Consider the following 27,172-nt stretch of genomic DNA (forward strand, 5'->3'; position numbering starts at 1 on the left):
TTTTTTCTTATCACACATTGTTTGATTTATGATGATGGAAGAAACTATGACCACTCGTACATTATCTGTTCATGCTTCAACATGAACAATAATTTACACATCAAAAAAAGTAAGTGAGCACTAGTTGGACAATTCTAGACAATCTTTTAAGTTTATATGTTTAAAATTCTAGATAATCTTTTAAGTTACTGAATTTTAAATTAATAATTTATAAATATTGAATTAATTTCTAAAATAAATACAAATTTTGAATTAAAGCTATGGAATTCGCAGTCGAACCCGCTGCCAACACTCTCCCCTCCTTCTCTAACAAAGACACTAACAAATAACAATCAAAGCATATCAAACGCCAACATGATTAATAAAGATTAACAACTGTGTCTGACACTTATTATTTAAAAAAGTTCAAAATTTTTTAAAGCAATATTTCTAGATAAAAACTTGCCCGCACCGAATGCTTACATTAAATTAATAAATTTTACTTTAAAAGTTAAGAATGAGTGTGTGAAGACACATCAGTTAATCGTAGTTATAGTGATAAGTAAGTGTATACAACAACAATATATCCAGCGAAATCCCACAAAGTGGGGTCTGGGGAGAGTAGAGTGTTCGCAGACCTTACCCCTACCTTGTGAGGTAAATAGGATGTTTCTAGTAGACCCTCACAAACATATCTTGCATTCATCGATTTGGTGTAAGCATTCTTTACTAGTAAATTTTTAAGTTTTAGGTTAAAGATTTGATTACATATTAATAATTGACATGGTCCCTTTATTCTAATTTCTGAGCTCTTTCTATCTTCTTTCGTATACTACTTGGAAATAGGAGACTTGTGGAATCTGAGTGATCTTTATTTTCCTCTTTTTCTCTTCTTTTCTTTATTACTTATCCTCAGTTTTAGAAGTTTTCTTGCTACTGAAAAAGAAAGGAAAAAAAAGGGAAAAAATGACTGAAATTCTTTGCAGAAATAACTGGAAATCTACTCTTACAAAAAGGGAGTCATTTATATTGGTTGAAAGAGGGCATCGATTGGCTCCAGAAAGAAATGAGACACATTAGATCATACATAGACGATGCAAAGAACAAGGTAGTTGGAGGTGATTCAAGGGTGAAAAATTTAGTAAAAGATATTCAAGAACTAGCAGGTGATGTGGAAGATCTCTTAGATGAGTTCCAAAAATTCAACAATCCAACAACTGCAAAGGCGCAATTTGTTGCCTTAAGACGGCTTGCATATTCCGTTGTGCTTGTTTTGCCTATGAGTTTGCTATGGAGATTGAGAAGATAAAAATAAGGGTTGTTGATATCGACCATGTTAAAACAACTTACAACATCATACATACAAGTAATAGTAATAATAATCAGCATGATTGCATTCCGTTGGAGCGGAGAAAATTATTCCTTCATGCTGATGAAATCGAGGTCATCACTTTGGATGATGACTTCAGTACGTTACAAGCCAAGTTACTTGATAAAGATTTACAATATGGAGTAATTTTGATAGTTTGGTATGCCCAATCTAGGAAAAACAACTCTTGCCAAGAAACTTTATGGACATGTCCGTGATCAATTTGAGTGTTCGGGATTGGTCTACATTTCAAAACAGCCAAGAGCGGGAGAAATATTACTTGACATAGCCCAACAAGTTGGAGTGATGGAAGGGGGGAGGAAAGATAATTTGCAGGGCAACCTACAATTACTTTAGAAAATAAAAAGGTATGTTATTCTCTTAGATGACATTTGGGATGTTGAAATTTTGGATGATTTGAAGCTTGTCCTTCTTGAATGTGATTCAAAAATTGGCAGTAAGATAATTATCATATCTCGGAATAGTAATATAGGCGGATGCATTGGAGGCGATTTCTCGCGTCACGTGTTGGAACCCTTAGATTTAAAGAAAAGCTTTGAACTATTTACCAAGAAAATCTTTAATTTTCATAATAATAGTTGGGCCAATGCTTCACTAGACTTGGTAAATATTGGTAGAAATTTAGTTGAAAGATATGGAGGTATACCACTAGCCATCGTGGTGACAGCAGGCATGTTGAGGGCAAGAGAAAGAACTGAACATGCATGGAACGGGATACTTGAGAGTATGGATCATAAAATTCAAGATGGATGTGCTAAGGTATTGGCTCTGAGTTGCAATGATTTTCCCACTACACTAAGGCCATGTTTCATGTACTTGTTAGGTGTGGAATTGGCCAAACAAGTCAATTCTTTTGTTCACATAGTCGTGATGTAAGCGCTTACCTCATAATAGTCGTGATGTAAGCGCTTACCTCATCATAGGAAATTCATTCCTATAAATAGGTAGCTTATGGTTCATTTGTAAGATATCATTAAGATCATTTGCTATACACATCCCAAGAGAGAAAAAATCTAAGAGAAATACTCTTAGTGAAAGGCCTAAGTAAGAGAAGGTCTTTGAGAGAATTTTCTGTGGTAAAATTCTTGAGTGTAATTGGGATTGGGGTTGTGAGGTTGAGTGTTGTAAACACTTGTAATATTTCTTCTTTAATAAGATCTGCAGCAGCAACGTGGACGTAGCTCTCACATTGAGGGTGAACCACTATAAATCTGTGTGTGCTATTTATTCTTCGCTTACATCACGGCGTAAGTAGGTTCTGTCTAAGGAGGTTGGTATTTAAGTGGTCCAGCTGTGACCCTCCAATCTTTCCTGGGAACCTGCTTACAAAGGTCGGATTTGGGATTTAAATCCTAACAACTGGTATCAGAGCAACAGGTTGTGTTGTGATTTAGAAACGATGGGAGGCGAAGATGGTACGACGCACGACATCGGTAAATTCGATGGTACAGATTTTGCGTTCTGGAGAATGCAAATTGAAGATTATTTATATGGCAGAAAGCTTCATGAACCTCTGAGTCCGAAACCAGAGGAGATGAAGCAAGCAGATTGGGATCTCCTCGACAGACAAGTTCTGGGAGTCATTCGACTGACGCTGTCGAAGAACGTTGCTCACAACGTGGCAAAGGAGAAGACCACCGCAGATATGATGAAGGTATTGTCTGACATGTATGAGAAACCTTTGGCAAATAATAAGGTATTTCTCATGAAGAAACTATTTCATCTAAAGATGATGGAAAATGCTCATGTTGCTGCACACATAAATGAATTCAATACCATTGTAAATCAATTGTCATCGGTAAAAATTGATTTCGATGATGAAGTACAAGCTCTAATTTTGTTGGCATCCCTACCAAATAGTTAGGAGCCAATGAGAGCAGCGGTTAGTAATTCTGTCGGCAGTGACAAACTAAAGTTCAACGATGTTAGGGATCGTATCCTTGCTGAGGAGGTGCGCAGGACAGATTCGGGAGAGGCATCGACGAGTTCTGCTTTTAATGTTGAAAACAGAAGCAGAAATTATGACAGAAACTACAACCGAAATAGGGGCAGATCGAAGTCAAGGAATGGCAGGGGTCAATCCAGACCAGGACGAACACATGAGTGTTGGAACTGTGGAAAACCAGGTCACTTCAAGAAGAACTGCAGGGCGCCAAAGAAGGAGGACAACAAGGGGGCTGGAATCAACGTTGCTACGGAAGACATTGGCGATGCGTTGTTGCTATCGGTTGACAGCCCGATAGACTCTTGGGTGCTTGACTCAGGAGCGTCCTTTCATACCACCCCACATCATGATATAATGACAAACTACGTGGCTGGGAATCTCGGCAAAGTTTATTTAGCCGATGGAGAGCCGCTAGACGTTGTTGGCACGGGAGACATTAATTTGAAGATGTCAAATGGATCCTCGTGGAAGATTACAAAAGTTAGACATGTTCCAAAGCTGATGCGAAACCTGATTTCAGTAGGTCAGCTTGATGATGAGGGATATGATCTCAACTTTGGTAATGGGTCTTGGAAGGTGGCGAAAGGTGCTATGGTAGTTGGCCGAGGAAAGAAGATTGGCACTCTCTACATGACGGATAGCTGTCGTGATATTGTTGCTGTGGTTGACAACACAAAGAAGACAGATTTGTGGCATTGTCGGCTTGGGCATATCAGCCAGAAGGGGATGAAGCTGTTGGTGACAAATGGTTTAATTCCGGAGCTGAAGACGGTGGACCTTCATACGTGTGAGAGCTGCATTCTCGGAAAACAAAAGCGAGTAAGCTTCTCAAGTGCAGGCAGAGAGTTGAAGGTCGAAAAGCTGGAATTGGTGCACACAGACGTGTGGGGACCTACCACTGTACCCTCCCTTGGAGGATCACACTACTACGTGACCTTCATTGATGATTCAACCAGGAAGGTATGGGTTTATTTTATGAAAAATAAATCCGATGTGTTTAGTGTATTCAAAAGATGGAAAGCCATGGTCGAGAATGAAACAAACCTCAAGTTGAAGTGTTTGAGGTCCGACAACGGCGGAGAATACACTGATGGTGATTTCAAATGGTACTGTGCCGATAATGGGATCAAGATGATGAAGACTATTCCTGGAACGCCGCAACAGAATGGAGTAGCCGAAAGAATGAACCGAACGTTGAACGAGCGTGCTCGGAGTATGAGAATACACTCTGGACTGCCCAAGACATTCTGGGCAGATGCAGTCAATACCGCGGCCTTCTTGATTAACCGAGGACCGTCAGTTCCCTTGGATTTCAGAATTCCAGAAGAAGTCTGGAGTGGCAAGAAGGTAAATCTTTCATTTCTGAAAGTGTTCGGTTGCTTATCATATGTTCATAATGATGATACGGCTAGAAGCAAGCTTGATCCAAAATCAAAGAAGTGTTACTTTATTGGCTATGGTGACACCGAGCTTGGGTACCGATTTTGGGATGAACAAAATCGGAAGATCATCCGAAGCAGGAATGTTGTCTTTAACGAAGAGGTACTGTACAAAGACAAGCTGCAAAAGAATTCAGAATGTCAGGACAAGGAATCGGAAATAGTCGATTTGAGGGACTTTCCGGCACCTGAGCCGCAGCCAGGTACAACCGAGGCAGAGGAACAAACAATCCGAGAAGGTGCTGATGAAAGTGCTGATTCTGAAACAAATGAACAGACGCCAATCACAGAGCTGCGTAGATCATCCAGGATCAGGAAGCCGCTTCACAGGTACTCTCCATCCCTCAACTACATTCTACTCACTGATAGAGGGGAGCCGGAATGTTATGAAGAAGCAATGCAAGTCGATGAATCGACTAAGTGGGAGCTGGCAATGAAGGATGAAATGGATTCACTATCGGCAAATCATACATGGGAATTATCCGAGTTGCCAAAGGATAAAAAGGCATTGCAAAACAAATGGGTTTATCGGATAAAGGAAGAACCTAATGGAAGCAAGCGTTATAAAGCAAGGCTGGTTGCAAAGGGATTTCAACAGAAAGAAGGCATTGACTATACGGAGATCTTCTCTCCCGTAGTCAAGATGGTGACTATCAGAACTGTTCTTGGGCTGGTAGCAAAGGAAAATCTACATCTGCAACAGATGGACGTGAAAACTGCATTTCTTCACGGTGATCTAGACGAGGAAATCTACATGCGACAGCCGGAGGGATTCAAAATCAAAGGAAAGGAGAATCTGGTGTGCAAACTTCAAAAGAGTCTGTACGGACTAAAACAGGCTCCAAGACAGTGGTATTTAAAGTTTGACAGCTTTATGAAGAAAGCTGATTTTTCAAGGTGCGAGGCAAATCACTGCTGTTACTTCAAAAAATTTGAAGACTCGTACATGATACTGCTACTCTATGTCGACGACATGCTAATCGTAGGAGCAAACCTACAGGAGATTGATCGGTTGAAAAAGGGGTTATCGGAAGAGTTTGCAATGAAGGATTTGGGAGCTGCAAAGCAAATCCTTGGGATGAGAATCGACCGAAGCAAGGAGGGCATCAAACTCTCACAAGAAGAATATGTGAGGAAAGTTATCAAAAGGTTTAACATGCATGATGCCAAGCCAGTCAGCACTCCCTTGGCTGGACACTTTCAGTTGTCAAAGGATCAGTCGCCGACAACCGAGGATGAGAAGAAGCAGATGGACAAGATACCTTATGCATCTGCAATCGGTAGTCTTATGTATGCAATGATATGTACAAGGCCAGACATTGCACATGCAGTGGGAGTAGTCAGCCGATTTATGAGCAATCCGGGAAAGCAACACTGGGAGGCTGTGAAGTGGATATTCAGATATCTGAAAGGCAGCTCGAGTTCAGCTCTGTATTTCCGAAAATCAAAAACAGGATTGCAAGGGTATGTTGATGCTGACAACGGTGGTGATATTGATAGCAGAAAGAGCACATCCGGGTATGTTTACACCTTCGGAGGTACTGCAATCTCTTGGGTTTCCAAGTTGCAAAAGATAGTAGCTCTCTCTAGTTGTGAGGCTGAGTACGTTGCTGTGACGGAGGCCACAAAGGAAATGATGTGGCTACAATCTTTTCTGCGGGAATTGGATCAGGACCACGAGGGAAGTGTGCTATATTGTGATAGCCAAAGCGCCATTCATTTGGCAAAGAACCCGGTTTACCATGCTCGAACGAAGCACATACAACTCCGGTACCATTTCATTAGATCAGCTTTGGAAGATGGAGCGCTGGTGCTTGAGAAGATCGCAGGGAGTCAGAATCCAGCAGACATGCTGACAAAGGCAGTGACGATAGACAAACTGAAGCTATGCTCAACTTCAGTTGGCCTGCACGAAGTATGAAAGTAGGAAAGAGCTGCTGCATCGATCAAAGTGTGAAGACAAATTAAAATTAGTCTTCAAGTGGGAGATTTGTTAGGTGTGGAATTGGCCAAACAAGTCAATTCTTTTGTTCACATAGTCGTGATGTAAGCGCTTACCTCATAATAGTCGTGATGTAAGCGCTTACCTCATCATAGGAAATTCATTCCTATAAATAGGTAGCTTATGGTTCATTTGTAAGATATCATTAAGATCATTTGCTATACACATCCCAAGAGAGAAAAAATCTAAGAGAAATACTCTTAGTGAAAGGCCTAAGTAAGAGAAGGTCTTTGAGAGAATTTTCTGTGGTAAAATTCTTGAGTGTAATTGGGATTGGGGTTGTGAGGTTGAGTGTTGTAAACACTTGTAATATTTCTTCTTTAATAAGATCTGCAGCAGCAACGTGGACGTAGCTCTCACATTGAGGGTGAACCACTATAAATCTGTGTGTGCTATTTATTCTTCGCTTACATCACGGCGTAAGTAGGCTCTTTCTAAGGAGGTTGGTATTTAAGTGGTCCAGCTGTGACCCTCCAATCTTTCCTGGGAACCTGCTTACAAAGGTCGGATTTGGGATTTAAATCCTAACAGTACTTTGGCCTTTTACCTGAGGACAATGAAATTCTTGCTTCTGATTTGACAAATATTTGGATTGCTAAGAAGTTGATAGTAGTAAATAGTGGTAATAAGCGAGAGACTGAAGATTTGGCGGATAGTTTCCTAACTGATTTGGTTTCTAGAAACTTGATTTCAGTTTCCAAAAGAACATATGATGGAAGAATTTCAAGCTGTCACATACATGACTTGTTACATGGTTTGTGCGTTGTATTGGGCAAGGAAACTAACTTTTTTCAAACTGAGCACAATGCGTTTGGTGATCCCGACAATGTTTTTAGACTGAAAAAGATTACATTCTACTCTGACAATGTCATGAATGAGTTCTTTTGTTCAAATTCTAAGCCTAAGAAGCTTCGTGCACTTTTTTGTTTCACAAAATACCTTCGCCACATATTTTCTCAAAAGGATCATCTTGACTTCAAATTATTGCAAGTGTTGGTTGTAGTTATGCCTTAAAATCTTTATCAACATGTCACTATCCCAAACAAGATTGGGAACATTAGTTGCTTACGCTATCTGAGATTGGAGGGGTGAGTGACTAGAAACTGCCAAATAGTATTGTCAAGATCAAACGTCTAGAGACCCTAGATGTTGGAAAGAGCATCATTGGACTTCCTTCGAGTGTTTGGGAGTCGAAACAATTGAGACATCTTTATTGTAGAGATATTAGGGCATCTAACAGTCTCTTTTCTGTAAGCCCATTTTGCCCAAACAACATGTACTCATTGCCTGATAATCTACAAACTGTGATATGGTTTGATGATTTTATTCAACCAAGATTGTTGCACCGATTGATCAATTTAAGAAAACTGGGTATAAGAGAAGTATCTGATTCTACCATTAAGATATTACCAGTATCAATTGTTGACACCCAATTTTGTCCCGCCTCTCCTCCGAAATACCTATTTACGCTTCTAATATTTTGGCAACTTTTTTTTTTTTTAAAATATAGCTGTTATTATTATTATTATTATTATTATTATTATTATTATTATTATTTTATGCACACACGTCGCATTTACCTTCGCGTAATTTAATAATAGCATTTACTTACTGTTGAATTTCAAATATATTATCGCACGGCTATTATGGCGCCATTTTATTTTCATCTAAATACTAATAAACACATACTTTATATTAGAGGATATTTTGGCACACTCAGTATATGATTAATTTAAAATGGGTCTCGTATGTAAATTTAGAAGCCAAACTATTTCTTCCACCCAACCCAATACTTTAAAACAACCAGGCCAAATTAGTTAACCCATTATTTTCATCCGCCCAGCCCACATTCTCAGCCAATTCAGCCCAAAAGAAGATTGACCCAGTCCATTAACCCACATTCCCGGCCCAATTCACATTTAACAAAGGAAACCCTAAAAGGGTTTCCCTCATTTCCCTCATTTTCATCAGCCGCCTCCCCCGCTCCCTTCTCTCTCCTTTCTCCTCTTTCCCGATTCCTTCTCTCTCTTCTCTCCCGCTCCTCTTTCCCCCCATTTTCGTTTGTCCCCCCACGCCACTGCCGCTCCCACTTCCCTCTGTTCCCCATTTTCTCTTGTCCCCCCATTCCTCTCTCTCTTCCTCTTAAACGAAAACCCCAATCCACCCTATAAATAATCGGATCTTGAATCGGTTAGGGGAGGATTTTTGATGGGTGAAAAAACCCCAAGAACAGGAAGAGTAGTTTTTCGATTTCAGAAAATTCCCCAAGAACAAAATTTCAAATCGCAGAAACCCCCTAAGAATCAAGGCTTTTGAATCGCAAAATCCCCTGAAATTAAGTTCCGAAACAAGCTCTTTTTGTTATTTTTTTAAAAATCTCGAAAAATCTCTAAAATATAAGCCCTTTTAGCCGCATAGAATTCCTTAAAAATCAGTCCTTTAGCAGTTAGTTTTATTGTTTTAATATCGGGTCAAAAGGTTGCTAAATCAATTTTTGATTCGTTTGCCTTGGTATTGCTTTGGATCCGAGCATACGCAAGTTCGAATTTCAAAGTGTTTCGAGTGTAGATCGAAGATCCGTACCCACTTCGCTGCACCCGAAGAAGGTAATTCTCCATTCCCTCTTTTATCTCTGCTGCATTTTTTGTTGCTCTGTGTTATTTTAGTTATTGTTCCGTGATTCAAGCGTGTTAGTTAAGCTATTTTAGTTTGATAGATAAGTCTGGGCTGGTCTGTTTGTGCGATTAAGCATGTTTAAGTATGATAATGTAGTTTAGTTTGCTTAAGTACGTGAGCTACTCTTCCTTTAGTGGATTTCAGTTTTAACGGTTTAATGTGTGGTCGTGTGTTTATAGGCTAAGTTCGAGTCATGTTTAGTTAGATATGCTTCTGCGTTATGTTGATTCATTTTATACAGTTTAAGCCATGTTCTGTGCAGTTCAGTTTCCTGTTTTAATTCCAGCATTTTTAGTTATGGTTTATTTGTTTAGTTTCAGCATGAATTAATTTTGTTCCATAGTTATTTCTAGCTGAATCTTGGCCTTTTCCTGCGAAGCACGAATAGTTTATGGATTTTTCTTAATACTCCATATAAGTTTAAAATGAGTTTAGTTTAAGCGGATAAACTTATTCCAAAGATTATGGGTTGTCGATCATGTAGTGCTCTGAACCAGAATGTGTTGTTTTCTTGCTTAACATAGAAGATCATCCTTTCCCTGCTTTGTTGCCTAAAATGACATTCTCTTTGCCAAAATTGACATATTGGTTGTATGCACATATCTGGGCTCAGTCATAAATAGAGAATTTTGAATCCCATTCATTCACACAACTATTGGTTCCTTTCATTGTTTCGGGATTAGCTTGGATCTGTTAAGAGTTCACTATGATTGGCTTAGTTTTTTTTTAGATTATTGACTGTGGGTCCGTAATTATCCTTCTCCTTTTACTTCAGTTCTGTTCTTTTGACTTTGATGTTTCCCTAGTTCAGTGATCTACTGGTGCGTGAATTAATTTCGTTTCTAGCTATGGTTTCAGATTGGTTGTTGCATAAGTTAAAGCATGAAATCTATCCCTTCCCTCTGATTTCCTTTCAATTTTGTTGATTATTTTCAAATGGGTTAAGTAGAAGAGATGAACATGTTCTTGTCCGAGTATGTATTCCGTCACATTCTTCGCTATTAATATGATTAGATTTTGAAGGTAGATTAATCCGCCAATAGCCTGCTTTACTATTATTTTTTTTCTTCAACTTATTATATCACTATGAATATATGGGGATGTTGGTTAAGTTTGGTTCCTTCACTGTTTGACTAATAGTGAAAAAGAACATAATTTAAAATGTCTTGAATATTTGGGATGATATGAGTATATGTTTAAAAAGGGTAATGCGGCTTCTGTTTTTGCTCAAATAAAATAATGTTGATTCCAAGAGGCCTTTCCTAGCTTTGTTTAAGAATAGTCATGTAGTTATCAAATGATTCTTTTACCTTGAACCTTAAGTAGAAGTAGTTTATTTTAAAATCACTACCTGTTTACTCTCATTGTTATTTCTTATGTTCCAATGCATTTTTCTGAAAGTTTAGATTCAGGATAGTTTATATATTGGTTAAGCAGCTCTTTCTTTTAAATATTTGATTTCATCTCTACCTACACTCATATGCACTCCCAAGACAAAATGTACATGGCCTTTGGAACTTCTTTTCTTTTCCCTTATCTATTGTCCCTAACTTATGTATTAGATTCTTGTCTGTCTCAGAAATAGGGAATTGTCATCGTTTAATTCGAGCAAAAGGTTTGCTGTAAGATCGTTTCCAGTTTTCTCAAAATTTTGTTTCAGTCAAGTCTCATCCCCATTTCAATTGCCTTCTTGATTATATGTTATATGTTTGACCTTATTCATTGATTATATATTAATTCTTTTCCTTTCATTTTTATGCATGACCATCATATACGAGTCTGAGGGACTTGTTCTTCCTCCACATTCGGTGTTGGGCTAAAAGCCCAATGAAATCTTTTCCGTGTCCAGCCCAACAGCAGCAGATCAGCCATCCTTTAAAATGGGCTGAGCCCGTGCCCGATTGCAGCAGCCCTTCTTAAAAATGGGCTGAGCCCATTTAAATTATCTTCTCCTCTATTTATTTTGTGCATTTAATTTGTATTATGCAACTAACTCTTTATTTGTTTTGTTTTCTTAGTTTAGATAAATCCTAATGAATTAGTAGGTTTAGTTTTAGTAATGGGTAGTTAGTTTAAGGAAAACTAACAATTAATTTCATAAGCTTTATTCTCTTCTTTTCATGTTTATTTTATTTGGAATAGTTGATTTGCAAAATGGCATTGCTATATATTTTAAGTAAAGGGATTCATATTTTATTCTTACTATCATATACATTTCAAAACGTCACTAATACACATAATAAACTCAAGCATATTTTATGAATATTATTTTCAAGGTTCACCCAATTATATATTTTAACCGGGCATAATTAAATAAAGTTTAAAAGAGAAAGAAAACTCACTTCCTTTTGCTTTCCATTTAAAGAATAGTCTAGATTTTTCTACATAGTCATATTCATATCACACTATCTTATTCAAAGTTCAAATTTGCGAAATCTTCTATTAAAACTATTACTCATATGCAAATTATCTTTTACAAGTTTTATTTTAAAATAGTATTAGTATTCAAAATTATATCAACATATTTTTAAGTGTTATTTAGCATTTCAACCTTCTTTTGCTAAACGGCATTTGAAATTTCCTTTCTATATAAATTATCATATTTTCTATTCGTCTTATTCTAGCTAATATTTCTCATTTAAAACCTTAGTAATATCTATAAGCATTATTTTAAATAGAATTATTATATTTTTTATCTTTTTAAACCTTAGCAATAATTTACAAAATTATTTTCTTAAATATTATATTCGCGTTTAGTCTAACTAATTAACCTAAGTTTGGTCGGATAATCGTAAGTTAACGGATTCTAAAGAATGCCTAACCCCTTCCCTTTAGGATAATATAGAGCACTTACCTAGAATCACACTGGTTAAGCAGACTATTAATTGAGGTTTAGTTTTTAATTTTGCCTTAGTTAATCTCTAGGTGTCCTAATTCACCGTTAAATTAATTAGGTGGCGACTCCTTAAAACAAAATAAATAGGAATCACCAATACGTCATACTCCCTAAATCAACCCGGTTAAAATGGGGTGTGACAGCTTGGCGACTCCGCTGGGGAATTTAGGTTCTTAACCATAACAACTTAGGTTAATAATTAATTAATTGGATGTTTTGGGTGCTCTGCCTTTATTTTTGCTTTATTATTTTCTTATGTGCTTTTAAATGGTTGTTTTATTATGACAAGTTTTCTATGTTACTGCTTTCCTTAAACTGGCATTCCGTTCATATTTCCTCCATTTCTGGAAAACTCACACTATCACACGTACACGCGAGGTGTGCTTAGCGCACCCGCAAATTTCTTCGTAGAATCCAAATTTTTAGGAGAGTTGGCGTATGCGCGGGGTGCCCGAATAACGGGGACCGCGTAGCCTTCTCACTCGAGCAGTCCGCTCGGGAACCTTGTGTCTAGTAAACCCACTCTTAGTCTACCTAGGGTAGAGCGAAAACCAAAACCTTGTAAGGACATGCATCATTTTAAACCTAGGAGGCTTAATACCCTTGGTGTATTAAGTTCATTAGTCAACCTTACTAAATGTCCAAATGAGTCTATGACTCTAAGTGACACTATTCACTATCTATGTGCATTATTTGAAGGACAAATGTGTGGAATATGTGGACCTAGTACTCTATAGATAAATATTTCAAAAAATTGACATTTTGTTGCAGGTTGGCATGGAGCATCCAATTAATGCCAGAGGGTTGAAGACAACTAAAGGAAATTAGTGGAGATGAAGTATTAGATATCTTAGATTAACTTTGAATTGTATTATTAATTGACATGTAATAAATTTTTATTATTCTTGTAAATTAGTTTTAGGAAGAGTTATGGAATGATACATAAAAACATGTTTGTCCTTCAAACGTTCGTTAGGCCTACCTCTGACATAAAGAGGTCCCTTTGCATTATAGAACGCGATGTATTATGTGCAATAATGTGTTTATGTGCAATAACATGTCCTTACCATATACTGACTCGTTTTTCTTTTTTCTTTCTTGTTTTATCTTTTTTCTTTCAAACTATTTTTCAAAACAAAGAGGTTGACTTGTGCTAAAGGGGAACTGGCGGAGCATCCATATTTCACACGGTCTAGAGCCAAGAAATCAGACTCTGACTCATCACTAATCACCTGGTTAACTAAAAAGACTCGTTCTAAAATGGAGCAAAGTTTGATCAATGCAACCACTTCATCTGAGTCATCTCTTAGTTTACCGATCACTAGTGATCCCACATCCTCTAATGAACCAGAAACACATTTGGAGATCATTGCTCGTCTGGAGCGAGGAGTTGCTGAACTAAGTCACATGGTACTTCAAAATCAGTCATTTTTTCTCAAACTCCGCCACATATGACTCCATCTCAGGGGGTTCGTCAGACTTTGCCTATGCCACCTCCATTCCCAAACTTGGATGAACTTAACCAAGCAAACTAATTTACCACTTCTCAACTAGCTCATTCCGAACCCCTTCCCCACCTAGTTACTCAAAATGCTCCTCTTTTGTTTACAGCCGCTTCTTCAAAGGCTCAGTTCATACCACCGACACATGATGTTACCAATGCACATCAAGTTCCGCCGGTATATACTTATACCACAGCTCCACCCATGACACAAACCCAAGGACAATGTCACGCAGATGTTGATCATTATGTCGAAGTCGAGAAGGAGGCAAGGGCGGTTAATGAGGAAATGATAAATAGAAAGCTCAAAAGTTTGGAAGATGCCATGAGAAGTTTGCGCGGACTCGGAAGTAATCAAAGCGTGAGATATGAAGAATTATGTGCATTTCCTGAGGTTGAATTGCCACCAGGTTACAAGATTCCAAAATTTGAGAAGTTTGATGGGTCGGGAAATCCTTTCTTCCATTTGAAGGTCTATTGTGAAAAGTTGATTGGTGTGGGGAAGAATGAAGGGATAAGAGTCAAACTATTTAATCAGAGTTTGAGTGGAAAAGCTTTTGAATGGTATTCCAAGCAAGATACAACCAAATGGCGTACTTGAGATGACTTGGCAAATGCTTTTGTGGATCATTACAAGTTTCATGTTGAGATCGCTCCTGACAGAATCTCAATTACAAAGTTAAAGAAGAAGTTAACCTAATCATTCCGAGAATATGCTATACGGTGGAGAGAGGAAGCATCTAGTGTACACCCGTCCATGGAGGAAACAGAAATGGTTACTTTCTTCATTCAGCCACTAGAACTAGAGTACTATGAACGTTTGGTGACAATGGGCGGAAAAACTTTTGCAGAAGTGATCAAAGCTGGGGACATGATCGAAGATGGCATTAAGACAGGGAGAATAACAAGTCTAGCAGCATTGCAGTCTACTAGTAAGGCCATACAAACTGGTGCTCTCAGAAATGGAAAGAAAAAAAAAAAGCGGCAGCGGTAATGGCCTTGGGAAATACCTCATACCACCATCAACAACCCCCGCGAAACGCTCACCACTCACAATATTTCTAATATTCTCCACATCCATACAACCAAGCTTTGTCATCTTACCAACCTCAATCACCACAAACTTCCTACCCCGTTTACAACACACAACCAACATATCGAGCTCCACAACTACCAACATACCCGGCTCCACCATCACAATCTCATCATCCAAACAATGCATCCGCACCTCGCCCAAATAAACCGTTTCACAATTTTACACCATTGGGAGAGCCATTGAGCGTTGTTTTTGAAAGACTGCAAGCTTTAGGCTTAGTATATCCTGTGGAAGGTAGAATTCTGGATCCACTACCTAGAAGTTTTGATCCCACTAAAACATGTGCATATCATTCGGGGGTAAAAGGCCATTCCACTGATCGTTGTTACGCATTGAAACATAAGGTTGAAGATCTTATTGAAGCAAAATAGATCATGGTCAAACAACCGTCACCAAATGTGGTTAACAATCCACTCCCGACCCATGATGGGGCCACGATAAATATGATTAGAATAGATGAGAATGATGACGATCCAGCCGAATTCATAGTGCCTGTGGATAGCGTGGAAGATCATGGTCTTGCAGCCGTCGCTTCTCCGGCTGTAGTGATAAGGGGTTGTGTACCTATCGAGATATTAGGAGCTTCGTCGACGCCTGTGGAAGTAGTTCAAGCACCAAATCAGTTACCAGTGCTCGATACTAAAGTCGTATCGTGGAATTATCAACAAGCTGTGATGGAGTGTCGAGGAAAGGAAGCGATTACTGACAAGATTAAGACATCAGGAATGACAAGGTCTGGAAGATGCTATACTCCAGAAGAGCTAGCTAGATTGGGGCAAACTAAGGAAACCAATGTACCTCCCAAAAGGGTCGTGACAGAAGCAGAAGCAGAAGAATTTTTTAGGAAGATTAAGGCTAGTGAGTACTCAGTTGTGGATCAAAAAGACCAATGCCCAGATTCCTATTCTCTCTTTGCTTTTGAGTTCGGATGTGCACAGAAATGCACTCTTGAAGATTTTAAATGAAGCATATGTTCCAAGCGAAACAACTAGTGAGGCGTTAGCCGGGATGATTGAGCGCGTACTTGACAGCCATCGAATCAGCTTCGATAATGAAGAACTCCCGCCAGAAGGATGCATGCATAACAAAGCGCTCTATATAACTGTCAAGTGTCGTAACATGTTTGTGGCTAAAGTGTTGATTGATGGGGGTTCTGGACTTAACATCTGTCCATTAACAAGTCTGAAGAAGATCGGATATAATGTTAGTGAGCTCAAGACAAGTGATGTGAATATTCGAGCATTTGATGGGGCTCAAAGGCGTCCTATTGGAGAAATAGAGTTGAAAGTGTTGATTGGGCCTGTTGAGTTCATTATGGATTTTCAAGTACTTGATATTTCCACGACATACAACATGCTATTAGGAAGACCGTGGATCCATCTGGCTGGAGCTGTACCATCTACTTTGCACCAAACTGTCAAATTCGAGTGGGATCAACAGCAAATATGTATACATGGAGAAGGGGACACGTCTATCTATCGAGAGCAGTCCATCCCATTCATCGAGGCAACAGGAGGGTTCGATGGAGCAACTTACCATGCTTGGGAGGTTGTGAATGTCACTAAAGTGGTTGAAGTGTGTCAAACTCAAGAATTTAAAAGGTCATGCGCCGCAATTATGGTTGCAAAGGAAATGCTGAAAAATGGGTACCAACCTGGATTTGGGCTAGGGAAGACATTAAATGGGCGGGTTGAGCCAGTCGTTCTCCCTGCACAACAGTTTACATTTGGTTTGGGCTATGAACCAACTGAGGAAGAAATGAAGAAAGCACGAAAGAATAAAGGGAAGGAGATTCCACTGCCAAAACCCATTCCTACCATTGATCAAACTTTCTCAAAACCTGCCAACTTCAAAACTTCAGATCTGACCGTTGAAGTTGCCTATGATGATATTGTGGAGGGGATCAAGAACCTGTTCGTGGAAGATGAAGATGATCATGCTGTGGTAATCAAAGACTTTGCTGAAATACTGACCTTGCAGGCTGCTGAGCCAGGACCTGAGTTGAAGAATTGGATTTTATCTTAGCCCCGGTCCACCGGGAGTTTCAGTAATTTAAGTTAAATTTCTTTTTGTAATAGGACGGAGGCATCAGTTGGAACATTTAGTTTCTTTTGTCATGTTGCCTCTATGTTTTGTTGCGGCCTTTCTAAATTAGGACTTTGTCATTTGTTTTGTAACGAACTACGTTTGGCCTGACTTCCTGTTGGATACGTAGGCAGCCCACATCGGGTTCGGCCACTCCTTTCAAAATATTTCAATGTCTTTGTTTTGTGGGTGGAACTACGTGTGGCCTGATTTCCATTTTTGGATACGTAGGCAACCCATATCGGGTTTGGCCCCCCTTTTTTATTAAAAACAAAAAACTCAAAAGTTCTTATTTTGATCACGAACTACGTCTGGCCTGATTCCTTTGGGATACGTAGGCAACCCGAGGCGGGTTCGACCCTTCTATTGTTAAATTTTTCAATATGTTCGGTTTGTCCAAACCATTTTAGTTCCTATAAGATACATAAGGATTTTTATATAAGATTTTGGTCTTCCTACTGTTTAAATTCATATGTTTTAGTATCTTGAAACTGGGACAAATTTTTGAAATCGGTCAAATCGCTTCCAAAAACTTTCATTATAAGTTCTCACTTTTCAATCATTTAGAACCAAGTGTCTCCAGGACTGGAAACTGGGACAATTTTAGAAGTAGCATAAAAGTAGTCTTAAATATTCAACAATTTTAAATAAAGTTCGTTTCATATCTTTCTAGAAATGTTGATAAATTCGAATTCGAGTCTTCACGATCATTTCATCTGTTAAATCCATCAAGTATTTCCCTTCGAAGTCATCCAAATCTCATGACTCTTATTTTGCAAAATACACTTTTATAACTGAAACTCCCCGACAAGGCAAATATGGAATGAGGCATCGAAGAACGTGGACGCGACCGAAACAAGGATCAATTCAAGGGCAAGTTCCCCGACATGCACAAGTCAACCAATTTTCTTTTAAACTCACTATTCTTCGTTGATGAGACAGGTTCAATTGACATGAATGTTGCATATCTGACTCTTCTTAAAATTTTAATTATGGACGGGATCAAAGAGTTAGCTTTCTTCAAAAAAGCAAATATTCTTCAATGTGGATGCAAAGGTAGCTTGCGCTAAATGGTGGATGTTGTTCCACTTGTCATGAAATTTTGGTCGCAACAGCGGACATGAATTTATCTTCTCAACCAAGGGCTGTGAGCATAATTCTTTCAAACCCAGCTATTTACATATTCTTATCACTAACAGTTGTTTTAGCTCGTGGCATTCCTCGATGGATCAAGGGCACATAATCGTGGAGTTATCTTTCTTCAAGGTGGATACGGACATGGTCACCTATTATCGGGTTAAATTCCTCAACTTTTTCATCACTTTATATATACTTATTTATTTCAAATCGATAACAAGTTATTTTTTTTTAGAATGTGATATTTACTAAGATGACAAGATCGAAATCTTGCATCATATATTAAATTGTGAGGATGATTATAGATTTAACTTCCGTCACAATGGAACATGGATTGGGATATAAACGTGGATACCTTTCTACAATACTATTTTAAAGTGGACGTGGATTTACATTTGTTACATTGTGGATGTGGACGTGGAAGTGGAAGTAGATTTATATTATAAAAAAAAATGGTGGAAGGGGATGTGGATTCATATGAACATTGTGGACGTGGAAGTGGATTTATTTTAAAGTTTGTGAAAGTGGAGGTTGATTTATTTTTCTTGCACCGTGGAAAGTGGATTTATTTTTTGAAAGTGGACGTGGATTTATTTTTGTACCGTATAATACGGATGTGGATGTGGATTTATTTTTGCACCGTACAATACGGACGTGGAAATGGACGTGAATTTATTTTTTGTACCGTATAATACGGATATGGATGTGAATTTATTTTCGCACCGTATAATACGGACGTGGAAGTGGATGTGGATTTACATTTTTGTACCGTGAAATGCGGACGTGGATTTATATTTTTGAACTGTGGAAGTGGACGTGGATTTATCTTTTTGCACTGTGGAAGTGGATGTGGATTTACATTTTGGTACCGTGGAAATGGACGTGGATTTATATTTCAGTTCAGGCACCCACCTTATAATGCGGGTATTTCAAATTTCGATTCAGGCGCCCACCTTATAATGCGGGTATTTCAAATTTTGATTAAGGCACCCACCTTATAATGCGGGTATTTCAAATTTCAATTCAGGCACCCACCTTATAATGCGGGTATTTCAAATTTTAATTCAGGCACCCACCTTATAATGCGGGTATTTCAAATTTCGATTCAGGCACCCACCTTATAATGCGGGTATTTCAAATTTCAATCCAGGCACCCACCTCATAATGCGGGTATTTGATATTTCAGTTCAGGCACCCACCTTATAATGCGGGTATTTCAAATTTCAATTCAGGCACCCACCTTATAATGCGGGTATTCCAAATTCCAATTCGGAAGTGGATGTTGATTTATATTATGTACAGTGAAAGTGGATATAGATTTATATTTCCGTAAAATAAAGTGGATGTGGATTTAGCTCTCGTCAAGGTGGATATCAATGTCGACTTAATTCCTCTTCAAGTGGAAGTCATAAATTTAATTCATCTCCAAAGTATATTGTGGATTCAACTTTCGAAACAGGGGTTACAAGTGTAAACTTCTCTAACCCTGTCTTATTTACACATATATTTCTTTATTGCTAACAATTGTTTTTAGCTGGTGGCTTTGAACAATATCGAAGTTGGCATCACACATCAAATCGTGGAACTATTTCTTCGGCAGCGAACTGGGGCAATTTATCGGGAAAGATAATCAGACTTCCCGACACGGGTCAAAGATCTACCTCGAACACTCGTCTCTAGTCACAAGTATTCTCTTGCATTCCAGCAATTCAATTTTCAGAATTCTCAAGTTCTATCATGATACCCAGTGTCATCATAATTCAACACTGGGATAATATTTTGCAAGATTCGCGCCAATCGGGGTTCATTAGTCATAAGGTGTCGTAGTTGTCCCAGAACTACACTTGACCTGATTCTCGTGCAACCCGAGATATGTAGGCAACTCGGAGACCGGAGTTCGGTCATAATCCTCTCAAATTTCCTTTAGCTGGGACAAAATAGGCTACCGAGTCAACGTCTTTGCCCGAAAATTCTTTCATCATTACCGGGCAAAGAGGGACAAGTTGTTGACACCCAATTTTGTCCCGCCTCTCCTCCGAAATACCTATTTACGCTTCTAATATTTTGGCAACTTTTTTTTTTTTAAAAAAATATAGCTGTTATTATTATTATTATTATTATTATTTTATGCACACACGTCGCATTTACCTTCGCGTAATTTAATAATAGCATTTACTTACTGTTGAATTTCAAATATATTATCGCACGGCTATTATGGCGTCATTTTATTTTCATCTAAATACTAATAAACACATACTTTATATTAGGGGATATTTTGGCACACTCAGTATATGATTAATTTAAAATGGGTCTCGTATGTAAATTTAGAAGCCAAACTATTTCTTCCACCCAGCCCAATACTTTAAAACAACCAGGCCAAATTAGTTAACCCATTATTTTCATCCGCCCAGCCCACATTCTCAGCCAATTCAGCCCAAAAGAAAATTGACCCAGTCCATTAACCCACATTCCCGGCCCAATTCGCATTTAACAAAGGAAACCCTAAAAGGGTTTCCCTCATTTCCCTCATCTTCATCAGCCGCTTCCCCCGCTCCCTTCTCTCTTTTTTCTCCTCTTTCCCGATTCCTTCTCTCTCTTCTCTCCCACTCCTCTTTCCCCCCATTTTCGTTTGTCCCCCCACGCCACTGCCGCTCCCACTTCCCTCTGTTCCCCACTTTCTCTTGTCCCCCCGCTCCTCTCTCTCTTCCTCTTAAACGAAAACCCCAATCCACCCTATAAATAATCGGATCTTGAATCGGTTAGGGGAGGATTTTTGATGGGTGAACAAACCCCAAGAACAGGAAGAGTAGTTTTTCGATTTCAGAAAATTCCCCAAGAACAAATTTTCAAATCGCAGAAACCCCCTAAGAATCAAGGCTTTTGAATCGCAAAATCCCCTGAAATTAAGTTCTGAAACAAGCTCTTTTTGTTATTTTTTTAAAAATCTCGAAAAATCTCTAAAATATAAGCCCTTTTAACCGCATAGAATTCCTTAAAAATCAGTCCTTTAGCAGTTAGTTTTATTGTTTTAATATCGAGTCAAAAGGTTGCTAAATCAATTTTTGTTTCGTTTGCCTTGGTATTGCTTTGGATCCGAGCATACGCAAGTTCGAATTTCAAAGTGTTTCGAGTGTAGATCGAAGATCCGTACCCACTTCGCTGCACCCGAAGAAGGTAATTCTCCATTCCCTCTTTTATCTCTGCTGCATTTTTTGTTGCTCTGTGTTATTTTAGTTATTGTTCCGTGATTCAAGCGTGTTAGTTAAGCTATTTTAGTTTGATAGATAAGTCTGGGCTGGTCTGTTTGTGCGATTAAGCATGTTTAAGTATGATAATGTAGTTTAGTTTGCTTAAGTACGTGAGCTACTCTTCCTTTAGTGGATTTCAGTTTTAACGGTTTAATGCGTGGTCGTGTGTTTATAGGCTAAGTTTGAGTCATGTTTAGTTAGATATGCTTCTGCGTTATGTTGATTCATTTTATACAGTTTAAGCCATGTTCTGTGCAGTTCAGTTTCCTGTTTTAATTCCAGCATTTTTAGTTATGGTTTATTTGTTTAGTTTCAGCATGAATTAATTTTGTTCCATAGTTATTTCTAGCTGAATCTTGGCCTTTTCCTGCGAAGCACGAATAGTTTATGGATTTTTCTTAATACTCCATATAAGTTTAAAATGAGTTTAGTTTAAGCGGATAAACTTATTCCAAAGATTATGGGTTGTCGATCATGTAGTGCTCTGAACCAGAATGTGTTGTTTTCTTGCTTAACATAGAAGATCATCCTTTCCCTGCTTTGTTGCCTAAAATGACATTCTCTTTGCCAAAATTGACATATTGGTTGTATGCACATATCTGGGCTCAGTCATAAATAGAGAATTTTGAATCCCATTCATTCACACAACTATTGGTTCCTTTCATTGTTTCGGGATTAGCTTGGATCTGTTAAGAGTTCACTATGATTGGCTTAGTTTTTTTTTTTAGATTATTGACTGTGGGTCCGTAATTCTCCTTCTCCTTTTACTTCAGTTCTGTTCTTTTGACTTTGATGTTTCCCTAGTTCAGTGATCTACTGGTGCGTGAATTAATTTCGTTTCTAGCTATGGTTTCATATTGGTTGTTGCATAAGTTAAAGCATGAAATCTATCCCTTCCCTCTGATTTCCTTTCAATTTTGTTGATTATTTTCAAATGGGTTAAGTAGAAGAGATGAACATGTTCTTGTTCGAGTATGTATTCCGTCACATTCTTCGCTATTAATATGATTAGATTTTGAAGGTAGATTAATCCGCCAATAGCCTGCTTTACTATTATTTTTTTTCTTCAACTTATTATATCACTATGAATATATGGGGATGTTGGTTAAGTTTGGTTCCTTCACTGTTTGACTAATAGTGAAAAAGAACATAATTTAAAATGTCTTGAATATTTGGGATGATATGAGTATATGTTTAAAAAGGGTAATGCGGCTTCTGTTTTTGCTCAAATAAAATAATGTTGATTCCAAGAGGCCTTTCCTAGCTTTGTTTAAGAATAGTCCTGTAGTTATCAAATGATTCTTTTACCTTGAACCTTAAGTAGAAGTAGTTTATTTTAAAATCACTACCTGTTTACTCTCATTGTTATTTCTTAAGTTCCAATGTTTTTTTCTGAAAGTTTAGATTCAGGATAGTTTATATATTGGTTAAGCAGCTCTTTCTTTTAAATATTTGATTTCATCTCTACCTACACTCATATGCACTCCCAAGACAAAATGTACATGGCCTTTGGAACTTCTTTTCTATTCTTTTAGCTATTGTCCCTAACTTGTGTATTAGATTCTTGTCTGTCTCAGAAATAGGGAATTGTCATCGTTTAGTTCGAGCAAAAGGTTTGCTGTAAGATCGTTTCCTGTTTTCTCAAAAATTTGTTTCAGTCAAGTCTCATCCCCATTTCAATTGCCTTCTTGATTATATGTTATATGTTTGACCTTATTCATTGATTATATATTAATTCTTTTCCTTTCATTTTTATGCATGACCATCATATACGAGTCCGAGGGACTTGTTCTTCTTCCACATTCGGTGTTGGGCTAAAAGCCCAATGAAATCTTTTCCGTGTCCAGCCCAACAGCAGCAGATCAGCCATCCTTTAAAATGGGCTGAGCCCGTGCCCGATTGCAGCAGCCCTTCTTAAAAATGGGCTGAGCCCATTTAAATTATCTTCTCCTCTATTTATTTTGTGCATTTAATTTGTATTATGCAACTAACTCTTTGTTTGTTTTGTTTTCTTAGTTTAGATAAATCCTAATGAATTAGTAGGTTTAGTTTTAGTAATGGGTAGTTAGTTTAAGGAAAACTAACAATTAATTCCATAAGCTTTATTCTCTTCTTTTCATGTTTATTTTATTTGGAATAGTTGATTTGCAAAATGGCATTGCTATATATTTTAAGTAAAGGGAATCATATTTTATTCTTACTATCATATACATTTCAAAACGTCACTAATACACATAATAAACTCAAGCATATTTTATGAATATTGTTTTCAAGGTTCACCCAATTATATATTTTAACCAGGCATAATTAAATAAAGTTTAAAAGAGAAAGAAAACTCACTTCCTTCTGCTTTCCATTTAAAGAATAGTCTAGATTTTTCTACATAGTCATATTCATATCACACTATCTTATTCAAAGTTCAAATTTGCGAAATCTTCTATTAAAACTATTACTCATATGCAAATTATCTTTTACAAGTTTTATTTTAAAATAGTATTAGTATTCAAAATTATATCAACATATTTTTAAGTGTTATTTAGCATTTCAAACCTTCTTTTGCTAAACGGCATTTGAAATTTCCTTTCTATATAAATTATCATATTTTCTATTCGTCTTATTCTAGCTAATGTTTCTCATTTAAAACCTTAGTAATATCTATAAGCATTATTTTAAATAGCATTATTACATTTTTTATCTTTTTAAACCTTAGCAATAATTTACAAAATTATTTTCTTAAATATTATATTCGCGTTTAGTCTAACTAATTAACCTAAGTTTGATCGGATAATCGTAAGTTAACGGATTCTAAAGGATGTCTAACCCCTCCCTTTAGGATAATATAGAGCACTTACCTAGAATCACACTGGTTAAGCAGACTATTAATTGAGGTTTAGTTTTTAACTTTGCCTTAGTTTATCTCTAGGTGTCCTAATTCACCGTTAAATTAATTAGGTGGCGACTCCTTAAAACAAAATAAATAGGAATCACCAATACGTCATACTCCATAAATCAACCCGGTTAAAATGGGGTGTGACATCAATCCCTGTGCCAATTATGCTTTCAAAGACGTTGGAGAATCTGAAGCTCCAATTTTCCAGTCACACGAGTGAGAAAATAAACTTGTTTTCATATCAAAATCTTATCAAGTTGCATTTTGATGGGCTCTGAATAATGCCCATCAACTCTGAAACATTCCCTCCAAATTTCGTCAAGCTTACTCTGAAACATGCCCTCCAGATCCATTAGAGTATATAGTAGAAGAGACAGAGTAATTATAAATGGTGAATGGATAACTGCCTTACCAGTATCTGAGGTCCACTATGCTAGTGAGGGGCTATTTCAACACTATCTTGGTATAATACACTGGGAGTTCGGGATACCTCAGAATGTTCACAGATTCAAGTGTTTCAAGATATAGAGTCTGGCACCTAACTTCAAGGTATGAGTAAATCAGAGTTGGGAGCGAAACATTACTGGCACAAAAATGTTTCAAGTGATTGGCAAGTTAAACAGACTAAAGAGGTTGTCAAAGCTATTAACAGGGAAAGGTTCAATAAAGTGGAAACTAATACTGAGAAGGCACAAAAGAAACTGCAGAAGTGTCAAGCATAACTGCAACTGAGTCCTAATGACTTGCAACTCATCACTGAAGAAATGTAGTTGCTGAAGGAGTATGAGACTTGAAGCCTAGCCAGAACACAGTTTTTGCAACAGAAGCGCAAAATGCACTAGCTTCAGTATGGAGATTTGAACACTAAATTCTTTCACAGTGTTTTAAAAGTAAGAAGAAGTGCAAATGGAATCTTTACCATCAGAGACTCAGATGGCATGCTCAAAACTGATATGCAGGGGATTTATGGGGCATGCACCAACTTCTATATTAATATAGAACACATGTTTATAGTGCAACAGTAAGAAGGGGGCCTACTGTTGCCATGGAACAGAGTGATGTGCTAGCCAGGCCAATTGAAGAATCTGAGATCAAACAAGCGTTGTGGGCTATAAATGGGGACAAGGAACCTAGTCCTGATGGATTTGGAAGCCACTTTTATAAGGATTGTTGGGAGATTGTGAAGAAAGATTTGGTTGATGGGGTGAAGGAGTTTTTCTATTCTACGAAAATTCTAAAAGCTTGGAATAATGCCATCATCAGATTGGTCCCAAAGAGTAATCATGTTGAGGCAGTAGGTGGCTATAGAGTAATAGCATGTTGTAACACAATATACAAAATCTCTAAGGTTTTGTGTCAGATTGAAGTTGGTGCTGTTGACACATAGTTTTTGACCTCCCGTAGTTTATTTTAATCACTCAGAGTCCTTGGATAATAAATAAAATGAGTTGTGCACTTTAAAGGGTTTAGATAATTTTATATAAATTGTTCAAGTCAATATTTTACTCCTTTAAATTGATAAAAAGATTTTTATGGCATCACAAATTATTTAGAAATTAGTTGGAGCCCTTTATGACATTTATGAGATACTTATTAGATTTAGTCAAGGAAAAAAAGGGCTTTTTTGTTTTAAAAAATAATGATCATTTATTTTAATTGTTTAAATTGTCAAAAACCAAACTTAGCAAATACTTTCAATTCAAGGAGTTTTGAGTAGTTAAAATAACTAACCATTTCATCCCTTAATCTTTAAATTTTGTATAAGGGCATAATTTGTCAAAATTATTTATAATTATCTATCAATGTTTTAATTAATCAATTAGGTGGTCATTATTGCAAATTTATTTTTAAATTATTTGATTATTTGTTATGGCCACAATTAGTTTAACCAATTCATGGTTTCAGGAATTTGGGGTCATTTTTGTAGAATTAGCCTCTTAATGGCCTTAATTGAAATAACCAAATTCATTGGCTCAAATTAATTAAGGTCATTAATGAAATTTAATTTTAAAATATGCTAATTAGGCCAAATATGGCCATAATTGAAATAATCAATTGGATTAGAACTAATTAGGGTCATATTTGCAAAATTAAGCCCATTTTTACACAGTTGGCCATTTTTTAAAAATTATTTTAATAGGTTAATTATGCCCTAATTTGTTTATAATTGGAATATTATCACCAATAATCAATATTTTAATTTTATCTGATTATTAAATTACCTATTTTACTCTATATATACACGTGTATACACTAGGTATACATATATATGTATACACTACAAAAAAGGGGCCAGCCTTATATTTTTAAGACTTGGACCGAGTCCAACCCAAAATAGGCCAAGACTCGGCCCAACCCCGCGTAAAGATAAATGGTTTTATCCCCTTTTTCATTATTCAAAACAAAAGACCCTTTTTCCTTTTCCTTCTCTCTCTTCCCTCTTTCTTGCAAACCCTAAGGCCGCCGCCTGCTTTATCTTTCTCTCTCGTCCCAAAAATGGCAAAATCACAGAACAAATGAAAGATGCACAACTTTTGCAGTGTTATTACGTGTAACAAATTAATTCAAAGGTTGTTTTTACCCAGATCTTTCCAAAATCAGTAATAGATCCTTTTTCTTTTGAAATTATTTAGTCAAAGTGGATTATTGCTGTCTTATTTGTTGTATTCTGTTCATGTTTGCTCGATTTCCATTGGGTGGGGGTGAGTGGTTTGGATCAAGTCCCATGAGGCTTAGATCTGAGCATTCACTTACTGTTATAAACGTTTTGAGCCATAGATATGCTTTACAAGGTTATTTTCTGGGAAAGATTAGTTGTCCCACATCGGTATTTTGAGGGTTTGAACAATTTTTGAGGTTCTATAAATAGAACCCCACCCTTACCATGA

General features: G+C 37.3%; 1 pseudogene; it reads left to right on the forward strand.

Moving 5' to 3' along the window:
• Positions 1 to 949: 949 nt before the first annotated feature.
• On the forward strand, positions 950 to 25,671 carry LOC132613262 (toMV resistance protein Tm-2(2)-like; annotated as a pseudogene).
• Positions 25,672 to 27,172: the final 1,501 nt, after the last annotated feature.

Source organism: Lycium barbarum, chromosome 10 (assembly GCF_019175385.1).
Source record: "Lycium barbarum isolate Lr01 chromosome 10, ASM1917538v2, whole genome shotgun sequence".
NCBI classification, from domain to species: Eukaryota; Viridiplantae; Streptophyta; class Magnoliopsida; order Solanales; family Solanaceae; genus Lycium; species Lycium barbarum.